The 21,694-nt window shown below is 40.7% G+C and overlaps 1 protein-coding gene across 1 annotated transcript in view; it reads right to left on the bottom strand.

Moving 5' to 3' along the window:
• neurl1aa (neuralized E3 ubiquitin protein ligase 1Aa) overlaps window positions 1-21,694 on the bottom strand; it is a 117,960-nt gene that overhangs the window by 85,580 nt on the left and 10,686 nt on the right. The window lies entirely within an intron of this gene.

The following is a 21,694-nucleotide window of genomic DNA, read 5'->3' as shown; positions in this document are numbered from 1 at the left end:
AAAAAGATGACCATAAAAGAATACAAGAATAAAAACACATCATAACACTAATGATAAAACAGGGAAAACAAATGAGTCTTTAAACATGACTTAAAAGTCTTCACAGTATCAGACTGCCGAATGTGTGCCGGGAGATCGTTCCACAGAGCTGGAGCACGGTAGGAGAAAGCTCTGTGACCGGCAGACTTTTTATTCACCCTGGGAACACACAGAAGTCCTGCACCCTGAGAACGCAGGGCCCGAGCTGGTATGTAGGGGCTTACCAGGTCAGCCAGATAGGGAGGTGCAAGTCCATGAAGAATCTTATAAATTAATAACAGTACTTTAAAATCCGATCTTGCAGCAAATGGAAGCCAGTGCAGGGATGCCAAAACGGGTGTAATGTGGTCAAACTTTCTGCTTTGTGTCAAAGGTCTGGCAGCAGCATTTTGAACCAGTTGAAGATCCCTAATCCTGGACTGCGGTAAGCCAGAAAATAGAGCATTACAATAGTCCAATCTAGAAGAGACAAATGCATGAATCAAAGTCTCAGCATCAGCCATAGACAGGATGGGACGAATCTTCGCTATATTTCGCAACTGGAAGAAAGCAGCCCTCGTAATGTCTCTAATGTGGAGCTCAAAGGATAACGTAGGATCAAAAATTACTCCAAGGTTCCTCACTTTATCCGTATGATGTATAACACACAAACCTAAGCTAAGTGCTAGCTGACCAAATTGATGCCGACACCTCGCTGGACCAAGAACCATAACTTCAGTCTTATCAGAATTTAAAAGTAGGAAGTTACTAGACATCCAACCTCTTACTTCGTATCTGACAGCCATTTTGACATCATACCAGCAACATTAAATGTACACTTAAATCAAGTGAACACTTTTTACTGGACTTTCTATGGCTAGGAAAGAAATCAAACATGAGAAATACAATTACAAAAAAAAAAACAGAAATTGAAAAAAGTCACGAACCCTGTCCAGTTACAAGATGTCACTTTCTGCTCTTCACTTTTGCGAACGCGCCTCAGCTAAACCCACAAAGAGCTCTGGGATCCGTTGGAAAGTTTACATGTACTTGTATACTTTATAGTTTTAGGTTTATGTTTTATAAAGTATCTGACACGAGGTGTGGTTTCAGGGAGCTGCTGTTGGGTGACAGCTATATAGCATGCGCACGCAAAACCCCAAACTAATTGTGCCTTGAAAACCAAAACGTTGTCATAGAAGGTACAGAATGTGGAGTAAAAGTCAATATCAAAGATAAAAGATGCAGACAGATTGAGCAGCAACTGCTGCTTGTGATGTGCATATTGAGACGTGTGTGTTGGATGTGATGCGTGTGTCCGGCGTGCACATGATCCTTGCAGGTATCTGATTAGGTCCAGCAGAATGGTTGAATTATTAAAATAAAAATATGTATTCAAACAACAGCAAAGTAGGTCAGTGGGATAGAAGTTGGGTTACCAATATGCAGATCCAGTTTTAATACAAAAAGAAATATACAGTACATATTTTAAAAAACAAAATGGTCATACATTTATTTATTCATATGTTAAATTAATAACAGATGTTAATATACTTAAAAAAGGTTTTGACTGAAAATGAAGTTTTCAACTTTGAATTTTAGCATTTATTTAAAATATTAAATGTGACATTCTTGAGGTTTCTGTTGCCTGTGTGCTTGCTCTACAGGTTGGTAAGGTTAGACCTTACTTACGTGATACGTCTGAGGCAGATTTACTGTGATTTAGTGCTGTGTAAATAAAATAAATTAAATTATTTCCTACTACTTTTTTCTCTTTATTTTACTTTGTTTTTTATTTATTTTATTGCCTATTGCAACTTTATTGTTATTTTTAATTTATTTACAATTGGGGTAACTTGGTGCCCATTTTTAATTATGTACAGCACTTTGGTCAATTACTGTCATTTTAAACGTGCTTTAGAAATAAAGGTTGAGTTGACACTTGTTGGAATAGGAATGTCTGGGCATTACAAATGATGTTCTGTTGGTAGACTGAACATTTAAAAACGTTTTAAGAATAAACTTTATGCAGTACTACTGTATATGACATGTATACCACCCGTCGCTGGTATCCATGCAAAATGGAGTTATGTCAGAAAGGGCATCCGGTGTCAAATGTGCAAAGTCTACATGCAGATTCATAATGGATCTACTGATGTGACCTCAACTGACAAATGGAGAAGCTGAAAGAACTTAGTTTTACACATTAAATTCAAGCTCTAGGAAGAGTCCTTGTGGATCTGAATTTCTTCAATTTATAGATGATAGAGGCCACTGTACCCATCCCCAGATTTGTGGCTCAATTCAATTCATTTTATTTGTATAGCGTCAAATCACAACGAAGCTGCCTTAAGGTGCTTCACATAAGTTAGGTCTAACCTTAGGGCCCCTTCACACATAGTGCGAATTTGGTCGAAGTGCGCAAGAAGCAGGAATCATATGCAAAACATGTAAACTCGTAGCTGCCTCGAACGCCTCGTACACCTGTTGCTACATCTATTTGCACACACCATTGGCTGAAAGACAGAGTGTGCACTGTGCAACCTCTCGTGACAGGTGTCGGCCAAATTCCAGCTGACACACATGAACATCTAACACCGCTCGTGCGGCACTTAGAAAATGTGTGGCCAGTCGCACTATTAGCACGAAAACAGTCAGCAGACGAACACTGTCGAGGTAGATGTGAAATTTGTCTAAGTGCCCCACAAGTGTGGAGTTGCAAAACAGCAACACACATGAGGTGCCAGAGTGTCAGCTCCCCCCGCACACACATGTGCCCTGCGTGTGAATCGCATGTGTGTTGCCGTCCCCCCATCCGTAAACATGTGGTGCGGGGGGGGACGCACTTGCCTGATATATGGATGTACAGATGATGTGTTGGTGTGTGTGCTGAACTGACAGGGGGTGTGTGTCCACCCACAGTGCGCACACTGACAGGCTGCCCCACGTGACAATGGACCATCAGATCATAACACGCAGTGGGCGATCTGACTGTCATGTCACCCACGTGAGCTCTGTTCCACATGGGCACACACGCGGGGCCGGTTGCACACACCGGACCAGCAGATGTGGACATAATAGCGCACTGCGTTATTCGTGTCATTTCATGACTGTACATCTGTGACCATGGGTCATCTACAGAGGAATAGACGGTTCATACTTGATAAGAGAGTGTTTTTTTATGGTGTGTGATTTTATTTTTTTTAAATACGTCTATCTCATTGTTGATTCCAGGCATTTTCCCGTACCATTTACAGGCCAACGATGGTAGTGCAGTGGTAAAAGTTTTGGGCTGGCAATCAGTAAAGTCCAGGTACGAATCCCATTGTTGGCATGTTTTTTTTTTTGTTTGTTTGTTTGTTTGTTTTCCACAGCAGCGGCACGATGTGATTCCACAGGTACCAGCTGATTTTTATTTTTTATTTATTCCACAGCAGCGGTGTGATGTGGTTACACATGCTCCAGTTGCTCACACTGTGTTCGTGCACGAGTGTGCATGACACCTTAGCAGCAGGATTGTACACGCCTGCCCGTCGGGGCGCTGTTTTTGCGGTTCGCTAATTCGAACTGTTTCACGCTGTTTCACCGTAATTCGACCAAACTCGCAGTGTGTGTGAAGGGGCCCTTATCAATCCCCCTGAGCAAGCACACCGATGACGGTGGTAAGGAAAAACTCCCTCTGGTGGTAATGAGGAAGAAACCTCAAGCAGACCAGACCCAGAGGGGTGACCCACTGTTTAGGCCATTCTAACAGTTACATGGTTTTTACAGATTGTGCGAGAGTTTCTTTACAAACAGAAGAACAACAAAAACAGTCATTAATTGAAAATAAAGTAGAGTCCGTCTTGGGTCTCTAATACATATGCATCCATATCCAACACTGGTAGGCTGCAAGACCTCTGGTCAGTGGTGCAACAGACATGGGCATCCTGAGGTCAGTCCAGCACCCTTCTGTGCAGAGCCAGGAGCAGTCATTGGTGTTGTCAGTGCCTCGGACAGAGTGAGAGAACAGAATCAGTCGGTCGGAAATAACTGCACCTTGATTCACCAGCAGTAAATCAATAGGGGAGCAAAGAGATGCTAAGGTGGTTGCCGGCAGCTAGCCCTCTGCTTCACGAACAAACCCAGAGTTTAGTTCCATACTTCACCGGTTTGCTACCCATATGAGGAGAATAGATGCATCTTTAGTCTGGGCTTGAAAGTCTATGGAATCTGACTGGTTTGTCTCTGCAGAGAGATCATTCCACAGGACAGGCACCTGAGAACACAGAACACGGGCTGGTACAAAGGATGTAATTAGGTCAGCTAGGTAGGGAGGCGCTTATCCGTGAATAATTTTATAAGTTAACAGCAGAACCTTAAAATCAGACCTCACAGAGACAGGCAGGGAGGACAAAATCCATGTTATATGGCCAAACTTTCTGCTTTTAGTCAAAATTCTGGAAGCAGCATTTTGAACCAATTGGAGACCCCTAATGCTGTTCTGTGGTAAACCAGAAGAACATTGCAGTAGTCCAATCTAGAAGAGACAAACGCATGACTCAGGGTCTCAGCATCAGCCATAGACAGGATGGAACATATCTTCGCTATGATACGAAGATAGAAGAAAGGAGTCCTTGTGATTTCTGATGTGTAAGTCAAAGGACAACACAGAATCAAAAATCACCCCCAGGTTCTTCACTTTGTCACAATGAAAGATAACGCACAAGTTTAAGGTAAGCCAGGGGTGGGCAACTTGTTCCAGAAAGGGCCAAGAGGGTGCAGGTTTTCTTTGCAGCCACTGACTCCACCAGGTGATTTCACTGATTATCACTTTGAGCAGATGGAGTCAGTTACTGAGGGAAATCACCTGCTGTAGTCAGTGTCTGCAAAGAAAACCTGCACCCTCTTAGCCCTTTCTGGAACAAGTTGCCCACCCTTGAGTTAAGCATTAGCTGGTCAAACTGATGTCGATGTCTTGCTGGACCAAGGGCCATCATATCAGTTTTCTCTGAATTGCTGGACATCCAGCTTTCTCTGAAGCAAGGCTATCCTCTAAAGTCTTGATGTGTATGAGATTACCATCAGTTATCAGCATCTACAACTGAGTATCATTAGCACAGCAGTGAAAAGTATTCCCATAACGGCTTAGAGAGGAAGCGATGTCGGTGTTGGCGACCGAATGGTCCCCCCTAAGAATCAGTCCACCCTGCCTTCACTGCACGAGTCATTAGCCGCGGTTCACAGATTATCGCCTTGTCTTTGCTTCAAACTGCCTCCAGTCATCATCCATCTCAGCAACAGATATCTGAAGCTTTTGTACAACAATCATTTCCACATAAATTCAGCATTATTTCATCATAAAAGATGAAGGAAGTGATCAGAGCACAGCGGCTACACGAACTGCTAGCTGAAGCGTTCACTGCGTGTTGATCATTTTAAAGTGTCGCAGAGTATCGCCTCGTTTCAGCTTAAAACTGACTTTAGAATGATTTAAGAGGTTTTACCTGGTCATCTGATGGTTTATAATCCCATTAATCCATTTGATCGCTTTGGGTGAAGCGAGTCAGTCTCAGACGAGCTGCTGAGCTCCGAAATGATGCATGCGCAGTGGAGGCAGGGCGGACCAATTTTTTGGGGCGGACCGTTCGGTCTGCGACACCAGGTTCACAATATCAACGGGACAGCTGTGGTTTAGAAACGAGACTTTGAAGTAGTTAGTACTGCTAGCTGTTAGCGATGGCTGGACAAATGCTAGAATGAAAAGACACAAGGGTGAACTTTGTAATATCGAAGCTTAAGAAGCGTTGTGTAGCCTGAAGCAGCGTTGGACAGCAGGATGTTTACGGCTTCAGGTGACGTAAAAGTGGTGGGAAGCAGTTGTGTTGCAGGGTATGTATTTATTAGTATTTTTAACACTGGCTGTGCCAGTTAGAGTGAAGCTGGAAGAATGGCTCACTGTAAATCTCTTCAAAATAAGGCCAATAATAATAATAACGATAATAATATTGTGCGTGATACGGTGGCCTGTAACTACAAGTATATGCAGTAGGGAGAATTATATATGATTTTCGTTCCTTGAACAGATACAAAAAACCTTGAATAAATGTGACTACATTAATATGCTGAAGCAGAACCAAACAATTTTAAACATTTCCTTTCTGATGATTGTATGTTGGCAGCACGGTGGATTAGTAGTTAGCACTGTTGCCTCACAGCTAGAAGGTCATGGATTCGATTCTCACATGTGGCCTTGCTGTGTGGAGTTTGTGTGTTCTGGGATACTAAAGTGTTTGTGAATTTGTATATTCCAACATTGTATGAGTAAATGAACTCGTTTTTAGTGTATGTATTTTCCTTTTTTACATTTACAAGATGGCCATCAATGATTCCCAAAAATTTAAGCACTCTTTAAAATTTTATTTTATTTTTATTTATTTATTTGTATACACAGTTTGTCTTATTGGTAATTGGAAGGGAACATATTACAGTGCATACCTCCATGATGGCCCAAACTTGCACCCTGCTGAATGTTGGAAAAACTTGTGCTTCCCCACCCACCACTCAAAACAATTCCTGGATCCATGCCTGCATTTGAGTCATGTCCAAAACATACCCCTACAAAAATAGTTCATCAAAATCCATCCATCTTTTGGCGTGATTCTGTCCACAAATAAACTTGGTCAAGCACATGACATCCTTGGTGTGGGTAATAACCCTACAAAAATCAATTGCAATTCCAAGATGGTGAGTTTTTCCATTCCCATTCCCAACACAAAGCCTCACACGTCTCCCAGCTGTATTGCATTATGGAGCATCCAAGCTAATGTTAATGGAGAAATTGTTACATCTGCCACCTCTGTTTGATTTCTCTCTCTATGATTTTTGAAACATTCCTGGCTGGTGGGAAACCTCATCTCCTCAAGTCTGAAAGACTGATACATTATGGGTAAACATAAGGTTTTTCTCATGTTTACTCAAATGTATCTGTATGTATCAATTTCGCCAATCAAACCGAGCTGGACACATGTGAACAACAAATGTTTGGCTATGGCCGACCACCTATCTACGGGAAGAAGACGAACCAACCAAGAACACTGCAGATTCTATTAGTTTTAGTTTTGTTTGTTTTTTTACATTTTTCCATTGTGGGGAACAAGAGGAAAATATGTATTTACATTCCATTGTCTGGTAGGAGTTCAACGAATAAACCAAGAGCAAATACACATTTAAACCACCAACATCCATATAGTTCATTCCACATAATTTCAGGCAGTTTGGTAAACATTAGTGAGGGGTTATACTCCATCCATTTCCAATCTGTTATCCCAAATCATGGAAAGCAACAGAGTCTATCCCAGCTCAAACTGCAGGGCACAGCTTCTTGAGGACCAATGTTGGGAACACTGGTTGAAACTGCACATCTTCTGATGGTGGAACCACACTGGAATATCCAATGAAAACTTGTGCATAAGCCACAGAAACAAAGGCTATAGCTCACATCCAGGTATTGCTGATGTGAGACAGCATTGTTAACCATTGGTCCATTGCATCCTTGAATGTATCTACCACTCAAGATGGGACTTGAACCTAAAAAAGTCAAATACCTGAGGAGCGGGTATAACACTGCAGTTACATGAAATTCAGCTGACAGTAGCTCAAAGGTCGGAAAAAGATGTAGAAGTAGAAGAAGGTGCCAAATGTTGACAATGGTCATTTTGTGATATGGTAAGGAAATCACAAGTTTAGAATCCAAATCCAGATATGGATGATTTGAAGGTGAAATAAGCAAGATGGTGCCCTATTTTTGGTTAAAATTTTTAGTTAACTATCAAATCAGTGGTGATAAAATGACAGGAACAGATAGGAAAAAAATTAGCTCAATACCTGCATCCAGCTGACCATGGAGGAGGAACAATCACAGACAGGATCCTGTTTTTTGTTTTGTTTTTTGCTTAAGTTCCCTCTTTTTGCCCTCTCTCTCTTTTCCTCTGTTCTGTTATTGGAGTGGCTAATCAAGGACGCCTGTTGCACCTGACACACCTGAGTTTCATCCCCTCATCAAGCAAGCAGTGTTTTCTCCCGTCAATTTTGTAGTCCACCTTTTGCCAGATTGTTCCATCTCCTTGGGTGGTACACTTAGGCAATGGAAGATGTCACAAAGGAGATTACTTGGAATATTACACTTGGAGCCAGTTATTTTTCTCCTGTGCAACTCTGCAAACTACCGGCACCATTACCCTGGCAACTACCTCAACCCACCTGCCTTCCAAGAACCTCTAGTGTGTCCTACTCTCTGCCAATGCCAATTCATAATTTCCATCACGACAAACCACAGCTGATTTTATGCTCTGCCTCTTGCATTTGAGTCATAATCTCAGCAACATTTGCCTACTTTATATAAGATATTTTAAACCGGGTGGAGCCATACCTCTTAACTGTGTCCAGATGCTTCTTATTTTGGAGATCTGAGCCACAGCTTATGTCAAACGTAAGGTCACCAAAGGTTTTCTGAGTAGAGGGTAAAGTGTACAACAAATATTCATTTTATGGACATTTTAACTCTGCAGCCGCAGTAATAACAACAGATGACTGCATGATCCTAATGGATTTTTAAACTCGCTCATGCAACAAACAGACAAAAAGCTAACAGTGGCAGCAGCAGCAGCTGTCCTGTGAAGCCCCAATAAGACCAAAGACAGTCCCAGAAAATGGCACGCTTTGTGGTCCTGCTCGTTCTTTGTCTCGCGCTCCCTCTCGGCTGTGTTTATCGAGTAATGACCCTTCCAGGTTTTCACTCTGAACGCATGTCTGCCGCTTAATCTGGCCCCATCCGAACACCATCGTTGTGGCCTTTTGTCTTTTACAGAGCCACAAGAGAGCGGTTGTTGAATGTGGCACACATGGTCCGACGCAGGCCGAGCTGAATGCATTACCGAGTTGTAAAGAGGCGCAGCTGCTGTACAGGGACACAGGTTACGTGTGAACTCATGTTTCTTAGCAACCCCTTGTATCTAAAGGTCCCAATCAGTGCACGCTTTCATTTGGCGGTTATCAGCTCAAATACAACAGATGCCCCTTGTTTGCCTGGATACAACAAAAAGATATTTATAGTCTCAGATTCTCGCTTTCTTGAGACACTACTTGTGTTTAGCTTTCCGGAGGTCCACGTCAATAAAGATGAACATCTTAAATGTTCCCGGGGAGCAAAACTGAATCTCCAACAGTTTTATGGCCTTTTTTTTTTTTAATCTCAACCAAGTATCTTAAATAACAGCAAATTTATAACCAGACATAAGTGCGTTCATTCATAATTCCCTGACTTTTATCTCCATCTTGTGACATCATAAAGCAGAAATGTTAAATAAAAAGATGAAAGAAAAATTGTCTTGTAAAAATATAAGCACATAAATCAAGTATTTTCAGGCAGATACAGGAACAGGTCAGATGTGCTGATGCACATCGCTGCATCCACCACCACACTACAAAACCACCTTGGGTCCTGGATGGCAACCATACAGACACAACTGGTCCAGCTCCACCTCTCAAAAGTATCAACCTGCCTGGCATAACCAGGTGACACATGTACATTATCTTGGTGTTTTCCAATTACTGGAGTCCTCAAAACGTGAACCAGCCTGGACATTCTCCAGGCTGGATCAAGCCTGGAGAATTTTGACACAAGGGCAAAAGAGCATATGAGGACATCACAATCTAGGGCAGTGGTGGGCACAGTTCAACTAATCCAATATCAGATAATTATCAAAGCTAATGTTTTTGCTATCAGATTAGCTTTTCAGATAAGTTTTAAAACCATCATCGGACCAATTATCTTCCAATAAATTTAGTTCCGATAACTTTCAGTGCGATAAGATTTTTTTTGCTGGTAAAGTGAGCAAAGTTTAACGGACAAAAACATTTGTAAACACTAAAATCAAACATTTTAGTCCGTCTGTTGTGTGTTTGTAGCAGACTGTTGCTGATGACATCATCATTAAATGTAAAACGTGATTGGCCAGTCGACGCAGGGAGCACTGTGGGCAGTGTAGTTCAGGTTCATTTTGGACATTGCAGTGAGTCATCCACTCGACACAAAAACAAAACAGACTAATTTTAACATTATTTTATTTTATTTCTTTGTGGCTGTAATTTAATCACCAAGACTCAGTGGGGGAGAGGAGCTCTCACAGTGCAGCTGTGTGTACAGAGGGACTTTTCTTCACGTTTAGACACTGTTTTCGATTTTAAAAAAAGGACGCTTTATGCGGATTATTTATTCAGATGAATCCCAGTGAAACTAATAGGTAAGAATTTATATTTACTACGTGTATTTTACTCTAACAATCAATAATGGATGTATTTCAGTTGTTTAAGCTGCAGGGCTTAAACAAGCGTGTGAAAAAAGCAGCAGCTTTTAGCTCGTAAATGACAGTGTATCTATTAATGAGATAAACTGTGACTTCTAGTACTGTGTTTTACTGCTTTTGAAAGATGATGACAGTGTTTGGGGTTTTATTTTTTTATTCATTCATTTTTCATGTGTTCTTTGTGTTTGTGAGCCTTGAATTTACCCAGCAGCCTCTGCCGCGCTTAAAGTGAAACTGTTTTTTCAGAAGCCGACAGTGTAATCTGATGTGGCCGCGTCCAGATCAATACTAATTTTTATCGGTTATCTGTAATAAAGATACATTTTTAGAAGTTTATTGGTTTATCGTCATAGAAGATAACTTTTCAGTTATCTGATTAGTTATGGAAGCTAACTTTTTGGTTAGCTGTGCCCACCACTGATCCAGGAAACTATGATTCACCAGCTCAAATGAAAAGGCAACTTTGTTTTTCTTAGTCAACATCCCACAGATGTGTGTGTCACCTGCTGGATGGTTAGTGGATGTTAGCTTGATGGTGGATTAGAAACTGGTGTGGTTATCGGACAGACAGATGTGTTAAATCAATGCTGTTCCACAGCAGTTTTGTTGTATACCTTAAACTACAAGCCATTCAGAGTGCATACCTCTGCCAAGGCCACACATTCCTGAAGGCTGAAAATTCTTCTGGATTAAAAATATGTTGTGGATTAAATTCAAAATAAAATCATCCCATTTTCTTGGATATTATCTGCTCAGCAAATTTCATCAATATCCCCTCACAAATTTTTGAGTTGAACTTGAAGTTAAGCTAGAATACATTCCAGCTCATCTCCAAAGCTGGGTCATGTATTTCACTATTATCTGTTAACTCACTAAATTTCATTGAAATATTTTCATTAATATTTGAGATATCTTGCTAAAAGACAAAGACAAACTCCTTTGAAAATGTACCTCCTTGTGCTGTTAATAACATGGACTCAGCTGAATTTTGAATTTGTTTTAATTTAGACATGAAACAGTGAGTGAGACTTAACAGAAATGTCATAAATCAGAGAAGTGATCTATTGCATTCTGATTGTCTTAATATGTCTGTAGTAGTTGTAACATGAACTTATTGGTTGCTTTTTTTATTTCTAAAGTCCTGGTCTGGTGAGGTGCCAAGGCCGCTGCTGGTTGTTTGGTATCTTTTGTTTTTAAAAACAACATGATTGATTAGCCAGAGCTGAAAACAGCTGATGTCTTGATTGATGAATAGAATCACATCAGTAAATCCATCCTTTCATCAGAATCCTGCAGCAACTTATGTTTTGCAAAAAGGCAGTTAAATATCTCAGCACAGCTAAGCCTCGACGTATTTCAGAGCAATTAGAGGCATTTTTTTCCAAGAATGCGATCAAAGTCGCAATTACACTTGTTCAGCATGTTTCTGTGACTTTCTTCACTCACAATCAGCCGACATCCAATCTGCATCTGTCACTGTTGGATAATTAGTTCTCATGTAAGGTAACGAGTGCAGTGATTAGTGGTTCAGAGTGCACAAATTGATGTATTTTAAAGTTGTGAGACAGAAAGGGGAAATCTGAAAACTAGGTGTCAGCAACGCTCATCCAACTACCGTGCACGGAGGATTTGTGTGCATGTTCGTATGCATTTTTCTAAGAAAACTCCTTTACTAAAGGTCGCTGATGTCTTCCTATGAACAGACGAGGTGTCTCCTAAAGCGTAAAGATCTCAGTCCGAATATTAACACAGTACAAGCCCAGTCCATCATCAGCCCATAGGCGTGTTTGCAGCCAACAATGTAGTTCCTGTCTAAAAAGGCCTGTATTTCATCTGCAGTGTTCAACCAATCACAATCAGCTATATGAGGCTGTACAAACAGGATATTATAGTTCAGAGAAAACTATGCAAATATTTGCAAGGTAAATGTCTTCCTGTTATTAGGGAGCTGTTAAACGTCAGAATAATGTAACCTCTCTTATTCTCCAGCAAAAAATATATGCAATTAATACTTTGTGTGTTGCACAATTCTAAATGATGTGGGAATTAACAGACATTTTCTGGATTTCAGGACATAAAGAAGATAAAATGCACATGAAAGTGAATCCACACACTGAATTAAATGTTGATTTATAGTGCGTTCAGAAAGTATTCACAGCGCTTTACCTTTTCCACATTTTATGTTACAGCCTTATTCCAAAATGCATGAAATTCATTTTTTCCCTCAGAATTCTACACACAATACCCCATAATGACAATCTGAAAAGTTTTTTTTTAATTTTTGCAAATTTTTAAAGATAAAAAACTAAGAAAACACATGTACATCAGTATTCACAGCCTTTGCCATGAAGCTCAAAACTGAGCTCAGGTGCATCCTGTTTCCACTAATCATCCTTGAGATGTTTCTACAGCTTAACTGAAGTCCACCTGGGGTAAATTCAGTTGATCGGACATGATTTGGAAAGACACACACCTGTCTACATATAAGGTCCCACAGTTGACAGTGCATGTCAGAGCACAAACCAAGCATGAAGTCAAAGGAATTGTCTGTAGACCTAAGACAGGGTTGTCTTGAGGCACAAATCTGGGGAAGGATACAAAACATTTCTGCTGCTTTGAAGGTCCCAATGAGCAGAGTGGCATCCATCATCCATAAATGGAAGAAGTTCAGATCCACCAGGACTCTTCTTGGAGCTGGCTGCTCATCTAAACTGAGCAATTGGGGGAGAAGGGCCTTAGTCAAGGAGGTGACCAAGAACCTGATGGTCACTCTGTCAGAGCGCCAGAATTCCTCTGTGGAGAAAGGAGAACCTTCCAAAAGGACAACCATCTCTGCAGCAATCCACCAATCGGGTCTATATATTAGAGTGGTTAGATGGAAGCCACTGCTTAATAAGGCACATGGCAGCTCACCTGGAGTTTGCACCTGAAGGACTCTCAGACTGTGAGAAACAAAATTCTCTCGTCTGATTAGACAAAGATTGAACTCTTTGGCGTGAATGCCAGGTGTCATGTTTGGAGAAAACCAGGCACCATCCCTACAGTGAAGCATGGTGGTGGCAGCATCATGCTGTGGGGATGTTTTTCAGCAGCAGGAACTGGGAGACTAGTCAGGATTGAGGGAAAGATGAATGCATCAATGTACAGAGACATCCTGGATGAAAACCTGCTCCAAACCTGTTCATCTTTCAGCAATGACCCGAAGCACACAGCTAAGATATCAATGAAGTGGCTTCCCCATCCAAACTGATGGAGCTTGAGAGGTGCTGCAAAGAGGAATGGGCAAAACTAACCCAAGACAGGTGCACCAAGTTTGAGGCATCATATTCAAGAAGGTTTGGGGCTGTAATTGCTGCCAAATCAACAAAGTATTGATCAAAGAGTGTTCATTTCTTAATTTTTTTTTTATTTTTAATAAGTTTGCAATAATAATAAAAATAATTCTTAATTTTTTTTTTATTTTTAATAAGTTTGCAATAATAATAAAAATAAACATTTTTCATGTTGTCATTATGGGGTGTTGTGAGTAGAATTTTGACGGAAAATTAATTTACCCCATTTTGGAGTAAGGCTGTAATGTAACAAAATGTCACATGAGTTGTAGAATGCTGTATTCAAATATATATATTTGTTTACTGTGTGGAGAGAAAGGCAGACATTGGGGGAATCCCCAGTGATGTTTGGGGGAAACCCCAACAACAAAAAAGAATATTGCTCTTGGAGAAGAATCTTGTGTTGCTAGAATACTGAAAAAGTGTCAGTTTTACAGCACATAACCATGAGGTAGCATGCTAATATCTAGTCAAAATGTACGTAGATACAAAATACTTTACAAGATAGGTTTTTTGGGGCATTTTATACTTTTATCACACTGTGCATTTGAGCAACTGGTTCATTGTCTGATTTCCACCAAACTTGGTATTTGGATGAAGGTTGACCTTGGAAATTTTTGTGAATGGTAACTGGCAAAGTCATTAAGATCAAAGGTTGAAACATTGATATTTGCACCAGCCCTGCAATAGACTGGGGTACTATCCAGGGTGTATCATGCCTCTCGCCCTATGACTGCTGTTATGGGCTCCAGCCCCTCGCGACCATTGATTGGAATAAGCGGGTGTATTGAAAATGAATAATGAAAGAATGAAGGATTGATTGGTTCTGAAATTGCCCAGATGACACCAAATTTACCAAAAGTCAATCATTAAGGGGCACAAATCAGACAAATGTGCCTGAATTATAGACCTGTATTTATAATATTATGAATGAGATGTGCACTATTTGGAAGAAAGTCGAGGTGTAACTGACTTTAGCCCACAAACCAAGCCCTCCCCTTTCTTTCACGTTCTCACTGCTTCTCTGCACTCAGACAACAAGCAGGGCGCCTGCAGCTGCCTGCAGGGGGCTCCAATTTGCCAATTCTACACGCAGTGACAAGAACACCATTTTGCAGTGGAGATTATTATTAATTTTTTTTTAAGCGCTTGTGCCCACTGTGCCGCCCCACCATAAATGCTGCCCTGGGCAGCGGCTCGCATTGCCTGTACTAAAAACCGTCACTGGTGGTAGACGACTGCTGTTCCTGCTCTTGCTTTTTAATGCTCTGTGTGCAGAATCCTTTCCCTGCCAGAAAACCTCTCACTTCAGTGTTCACCATCTTTTTCAGCACTCAAGTAAAGCACTTTTTCTACGTGCTTTACTCTGTGCACCACAGATCATCAATATGGGGCCAGCAACCTCATTAGTGCATCTGAACAATTACTTCATTTAAATGTCAACAGCCTGACAGTCTGCAACCTGTCCTTTTATGAATCCATTTATTTTTTAAAAATGTATTCATGAAATGCAGGAAGGAGTAGAATTCATCAGTAGTCCAGAAAATGAAAACATGCAAATAAGAAAATATAAAATAAAATATTGGAAAGAAGAAGAGCTTTAGCTGGTTTCATTTCAGTTTGACATTTCCTGAGGCCAGCTCTGAAGTAAATTCCTGTTCTGCATTCATCCACAACATAAACTGTTAAAAAAAACCCAAACAAAACAAAACACCACATTTCACACAAGGACAAATCAAAACCCTTGAAGGATTGATAAAACCACGCAACAATATCTTTATTTCCTTTTGCTCAGAGTGGATCCGTTGATGGAGCCATTTACATCCGCGCCAACACACCCAGAGGGCAATGACAAACAACGTCCTAATGATGTTTACATGGTAACATGGGGATGATGGATCCAATCCCATTGGCTCGTGATAAAATAGCAGCTCAGCCTGATGTAACACCAACTGTGAAATTAATCTTGTAATAACAGACAATTAATCACAAACATTATCACTTGGGCCTCGGTGGTTTAAAAAAAAATACACTTGTGATCTGTGTGTACTGTTAGAAGAATGCAGCTTATTCATAAGGATGTTATTTCTTTTCTGATCTGTTAAGCTCCTCGTGTGGACGGTGAAACATGTCGTAGATGTTACCGCTGAAACCCGGCATGGTTCAGAGGTTACTACTGACAGCGCTCAGGTGCTGTGTCTAAACATTCATCACTCATTGTGTTTGTGGTGACCACAGAGCTTGACGCGTTGCTAGGCAACATCACAACGGATCCATTGGCTCAGTGTTGGTGGCTGACTACCACCCACGGCAACACCACATGGGTATTGTTTCTAAAATGATACAGATCTGGGTAATCCTGTTATTTAAAACTAGACACTAGACTGATGTAAGACACGGGGTGGAAAATGGAAATAGATCAATTTTTGGTTTTGAAAGTAAAGGCAAAAGTTGGGAACTGATTTAAAGAGATAAAAGGCATCTAAGCTCCCAGTATGTAGACCTGGGTTTGGTTCCCAGTCATGCTGTAAATGGGAACCAGCTTTGACTTAGGAAAGTAGCCTGTGATGGACTAGTGTCCTGTCCAAGGACAGGTGTGGACTCTCATCTGCTTCACACTCTGGAAACTAAGCAAAAGCACCGGCGCCAACGGGCCTCAGGGCCTATATAGGACCTTCCTCTTCTACTTCCCACCTAATATTATTTAGTTTCAATGAGAGAACAAAATGTTGCAATTACCTTTATGTTTGTTTTTACTTCACAATATTTCAAAGTACACCAAGAAGTTCTGTTTTCTTTTAGTTCTTTTACTGTGGCCTACCACGTACTACCAAATTTGAAATGTCGATGCTGTTTCAGGAAAAGTCATAGTAATTGGGGTCGAAGGCCAATTTCTTTAAAACTCTGATTGATTTGGGCCACATTTGGTGCACATATGTGGGTGGGTTCTGGAATTGCCCAACAAGGTCAGGTTGACCAAAGGTCAATCATTGGGCTCATGTCGACCTGTCTGTGTGTCGGTCTACTCCTCTCAGGTCATTTTGCTTAGTTCCAACAAACTAGGTATGTCAATGAAGGTCAACACCGGAATTGCCCTAAAGGCGCAGCGTTGGCTAAGGTCAAGGTCACTGTGGTCAAACATCAATTTATTTATTTTTTTATTTCTCACTCTGATCTGCTTATTTCTATCAAACTTAGTTTGTCAGTGAAGGCTGGGCCCCACATTGCCCTTACAAAATACTACTACTACTACTACTACTACTACTACTACTACTACTTCTGGATATTCAACCCAGTTTGGACCAAATGTGGCACACACTTAAGTAGATAAGGTCAGCCAGAGGGCAGTCATTTGGATGAAAGTCAATGTTTATTGGAGTCAAATATCAGACAGCCTTACTATCTTCATGCCCACGGGTACTATTACCTCGTACATAAAAAGGTCTACAGACTGCTTGTGTGTACATTATTTAAGAGAGTTACAGTGCCTTGGAAAAGTATTCGGCCCCTTGATATTTCACACATTTTAATTTATTTCATGCCATTTCAAATACAAAAAAGGAAATCAGGCTTCTCACTGTAAAAAATTCTAAAATTATCTTTCTTAAACTCAAACTCAAATATAAAAGCCAAGATGATGGGTTGCATATGGAATGGGCCCCTGTTATATGGCTGGGGGGGGCCTGGCTGCCGGTTTGTTTGTCTTTTTGTTTTCCTCCCAGGTGGCGTGCATTTGGGACTGAGTGGCTGTGTTGCTGAGGCTGTCAGGACCTCTCCCTGATCACCTGCGACTCGTCAGGACTCACAGCTGAGGTGCATCTGGCTGGATTGGAGCATGTTGGCATTTAAGACTGGAGTGCACAGTGTGTATTTGCCAGAGACTCGACCTTGTGACCAGACGGGTGAGATCGTCGTCTCGGGAGCCATCTCATCAGCAGCGGATGCTGAGAAACGTCCAGGTTTGATGCACAGTCTGTGAAAGAGGAGGGGGTGAGGTCTCACGCTCGTCAGCACACTTCCTGAGGTACGTTAGATTTTGTGACTAACAGTTATACAGTCAGTAAATGTGGTGTCCCTCACACCTTATTGTATTGAGCTGTTTGTTAGTCATGTATCAGCTTCCACTGCGGTGGAGTTTTGTGAACGGGATGTTCCATGCCTGCAGGTTGGAAGCTGATCAGCAATCAAGCCAGGAAGTGTTTGCTGTTTGTACACCTTTAAGTGTTCTGTGTGTAGAGTGTGGACTCACATAATGGTTCCTTCTTTCACAGACTCGGTTGTTGCGGCCACCTGGGGGGTGTCGGCGGGGTCCTTGGGTCCGAAACAGGTTCTGGCTCCGGACCGTTAGCGCTGCTGGGAGCGCACCACGCCAGGCCGCACCTTTCTGTTATTACATTTTCACTGTTATGTATTAAATTCAGTTAGCCTTTGTACCGTGCTCTGCTTATTTCATACTGGGTCCTTCAAACGCTGGTCGGTTCTCCGAGCTGCGTCCGACACATAACAGGCCCCTTTGGTATTAAAACCTGTAAATACGTTTTATCACCAGTTTTTTTTTTTTTTTTTCAGACAAGTCAGGGGATAGATACATGAACATTTCCAAGTCACTGAATATGTCTTGGACTTTATTTACATCAATTATGAAGAAATACAAACAGTACGGCACTCTTTGATAAATCTATGTGGAGTAGACAGTTCTCAAAAACTGAGTGACTGTGCAAGATGAGTGAAGAAAGCCACCATGACATCCAAACATCCCAAAAAAGTTATAGGCTTCTGTGGCTGTGATTGGAGAAATTGTATGTTTTGATTTTGTATCACCAGTTATACAGCTTCATGATGTGGTGTTATAGAGGAGCATTTCATTAAAAAGACCGGAAAGTTTGGCTACAATTTGCCAGAAGGTACATCTCAGATGCAAGCCAAGATTTGATGTTTTGGTGAAAGAAATATCAAGTTGTAGAGATTTGCTTTGACTTTGAGTTCAAGAAGGATGATTTCTGAAATATTTATATTGAAAAGCCTGATTTAGTCTTTGCATTTGAAATGGCATAAATAAATTAAAATGTGTGAAATACCAAGCAGCCGAATACTTTTAAAAGGCACTATATATTGAATAGAATCACTGCCACCAGCATTCTGACCCCTGACTCTGCTTCAGCACTCTGGAGTTTCATTTATGTTCTCTTTTCTGTGTTCTCATCACCTCTGTTTAAGGCTCTCATCGTTTTGAAAGCAGCATCATCTGCATATTTTGGCCTCTGACACCATATCAAATGCGATGTGATCCTCTGTCGAAAATAACTGCCAGAGAGGAAAATGTGCCGTCTGATGAGGGGCTTAACCCGACTGTAGAGGCAGCTGACTATCAATAATTCACACCGCGATGACCTGGCAGAGGAAAGTGAGACAGTGAGAAAACCCAAAGTGTTCAATGTCCTTCACTCGGACCATTCTTTTCAAAAAGGCTCAAACATATTCACTAAATTCATATCTACAAACAGGTATTAAAGTTTACAGACAAAAATGTAAAGGAGACAGGAACCACAGGAGTATAAATTTAACATTTTCATGCTGTGATTTTTGTTAATAGTAGTGTTTCTAAATGGATTCTTAGACCAGCAGCCTTGGTGACCACCAGACCTCTAGGCTGTGTGGAACGTCAACTACCCATATTAATGAGATAACCTTCATTTCCATCATGCATATGATTTTAAACTTATTCCCTGCAACAAGTCCAAGCTGCAGACAGGTATTGTGTATATTAAGTAAAACAGTTATTTTTCCCTTCATGTGGTGCATCAATGTTAACGACATTTTAATCAGTTAATCCTCATTAACTGCACTGATCGTTTTTGAGTTATCATGTTAACCCTCTGGGGTCCGAGGGCATTTTTTGGACAGTTCACTCGCCTGGCATAAATGTTTTATTATTGCTGTTAACAGCTCTCCCTACATCCCACAATCAAGTTTTATGTCTCCTTTTTTTCCAGAACAACCTGTGCTTTCAGAATACATAGTTCAGCAAACTATAATAAACAACTGTTTTGACACTTTATAAAGGTAATTTGAGGTCTTGTGTGAAAGACTGAACAACAAAAAGGTTCAAACAAACACAAATGCACATTTTGAACAATATATACAAAATGGTCTATGCGTTTTGTTGTCCATTGATATGGTAAACAGTGCTTTACGCAGAGAAAGCAACAGAGTTATCCAGTAACATTCACTTGCAAACTAGTGGAGCAATCCTGATAGTTCTTTGTTTGAGCATGTGAGATTGTCATCAGAGGCTCTCCGTCTGCTCCTGCTTTCACTGATCGCTGTGCGTAATGGCGCAGGGTGCACTGAGTATGTACTAATAGTATGTACTCATTGGAGCACCCAAACGGGCCAACTAGTAACATATCACTGCTGAAAACGATCTTTGGCTTTTCACGTGAGGAAAATCTGCCCTACGATTGGATTTTGGAAAACCATGTGACGGTGAACCAATTCACACTCACATTGCGCACATCATCACACAGCTTCAATGAGGAGTACAAAGATGGCCGATGGCTGGCTCGAAAGTCTACGGAGTTAACTTTTCAGCAAAAGAAAAAGTAAGTTTCTATCTCGTATCATTCAAAAGTTATTTATAATTTAGTAAAGCTTGGTCTTAGCCGTCGTACACGACGGCGTCGGCCCCAGGGGATTAACAACCTGAAGTACACTCTAAAAACTGTTACTGTGCTCGACTCAGTTGTTTTGGTGAAACATTTTTACATTTAAAAATATTGACTAAATGAAAAAAGCTGTGAAATCATTTAAATATACTGGATGATTTTCGTAAATCTAAGTAAAAATATTAAGTGTACTAGTCTTTTCCAAATATTCTGAATGAAATTTACCAAACAAATTAAGTATATCATTTGTTTAGCAAATGTTAATTTAATAATAATAAATGTAAAGTTAAGATAAAATTAACTGTTAAATTTTTAGGCATTTCATTCGCTATATCCAACTCAAACAATCAACTGAATGTGTTTCATAGATTTTACGAAGTCAGTATAGCTGTTTTTTACTATGATATATACAAAGCCACTGGATTACTTTTTAGCATGTAGATAGTCATTCATTCACAGCCAAAGCCAAAATTGCGGGACTTAGATGCCATTTACCACGACACCCCAAGCAAATGTTTTATTCCAAATGGCACGGAAGTGATTTTGCACAATACGACACCTTTTAAACGGTGCGACTGCATTGTGTTCACAAACTGTCCGGTGAACCGCAATCCAGTGACGCTTCTCTCGTCGTAAAAGAAAGCAGGTTGGTAGCAAAGCGTGATGATATGCAGCGTGCATTTCCTGAAAGCGGGCGGGAAATGGTTGACAGGTTGGACATCTTGATGACATCTTGATGTGGGCACGGCCTTTAAGGTGACCTGAGGTGAGGATGAATGGAGGCCCAAAGGCTTTAGGTTGCACAAGCGTGCACCATTTCATGTCTCCCCTGTGACGTAGGCGATGCTCTGTTTCCCCCACAACATGAAGTCATATGTAAGATGGCTCATTTATCAATGTCACCTGACCCTGAGACATGTTTCTGTCACTCCATAGCAACTGTTGCTGATGACGACAGCTCTGGCTTTCTAGTTGCAGGTCATTAACTGTGTATTTTTTTTCCTCCTAAACTGTGTATTCTGTTAGATGCCAGGAAATACTGAAAAATTCCAAACGCACTTATATAGAGACAGAAGTGACATCATATGTCATTAAAAAAAAAAAAAACAGCAAATTGTCCTTTTAGAAGATGGAATTCGGTAATCTGTTTATCATTTTGAGTATTTTTTTCCCTTAAAGGTCCACATTCTCTGATTTCAACTTCTGAAGTGTTAATATTTTATGCTTTATTTTTGTCCCTCTGACAGTAAACTGAACAGCTTTGGGTTGCAAACAAGTCATTTGAAGACATCATCTGTGACTGTTTTCTGGCCAAAACAATGAATGAATTCAT

Source organism: Thalassophryne amazonica, chromosome 15, assembly GCF_902500255.1.
Source record: "Thalassophryne amazonica chromosome 15, fThaAma1.1, whole genome shotgun sequence".
In the NCBI taxonomy this organism is placed as follows: Eukaryota; Metazoa; Chordata; class Actinopteri; order Batrachoidiformes; family Batrachoididae; genus Thalassophryne; species Thalassophryne amazonica.
Note: the sequence above shows the minus strand (reverse complement) of the source record. Positions and strands in the feature narration are given on the sequence as shown.